Here is a 226-nt window from a genome sequence, read left to right as displayed (position 1 = left end):
GCAGCATGGAGGCAACAGCAGCAGCAGCAGCAGCAGCATGGAGGCAACAGCAGCAGCAGCAGCAGCAGCACCAACACAAGTGTTGCGGTGCGTTCACAGTAAGCCTAGCAGTAGCAGCAACACTATATCAGAAGCAGCAGCAACACCAGCGACAGCAACAGCAGCAGCAGCAACAGCAGCAGCAGCAGCAGCAGCAGGACTTGCAGCAGCAGCAGCAGCACTTGCA

General features: G+C 58.0%; 1 protein-coding gene across 1 annotated transcript in view; it reads right to left on the bottom strand.

The window, feature by feature from the left end:
- EMH_0005540 (uncharacterized protein) overlaps nucleotides 1–226 on the bottom strand; it is a gene marked incomplete at both ends in the record, with an annotated part of 5,660 nt that overhangs the window by 1,089 nt on the left and 4,345 nt on the right. The gene's annotated exons all lie outside the window — the stretch shown is intronic.

The sequence above is a fragment of the Eimeria mitis genome, genomic scaffold (genome assembly GCF_000499745.2).
Source record: "Eimeria mitis Houghton genomic scaffold, Emh_scaff255, whole genome shotgun sequence".
Lineage (NCBI taxonomy): Eukaryota > Apicomplexa > Conoidasida > Eucoccidiorida > Eimeriidae > Eimeria > Eimeria mitis.
The sequence above is the reverse complement of the archived record's forward strand: the minus strand, read 5'-3'. Positions and strand labels throughout refer to the sequence as shown.